Raw genomic sequence first — 237 nt, forward strand, 5'->3', positions numbered from 1 at the left:
CCGCAAGCGCAGAGCCAGCCGCAGGAGAGTGGCGCCGCCCGCGGCACAGGGATCGGCCCGAAACACCCGCAAGAAAACTGCGAAACGTCCCTGACGCGGGCCTCCAGAGGTGATTGAGACTGCTCCTTAGGGGATGCTAACAATCTACGCTCCCCGCTCCCGGTGGAGGGCCGGGAGCCACTGTGTACTTCAATGCTGCCGTCGGCTTTCGTCGACGGTACCCACTTTTTCTCAAAA

This window comes from Garra rufa, chromosome 24 (genome assembly GCF_049309525.1).
Source record: "Garra rufa chromosome 24, GarRuf1.0, whole genome shotgun sequence".
In the NCBI taxonomy this organism is placed as follows: Eukaryota; Metazoa; Chordata; class Actinopteri; order Cypriniformes; family Cyprinidae; genus Garra; species Garra rufa.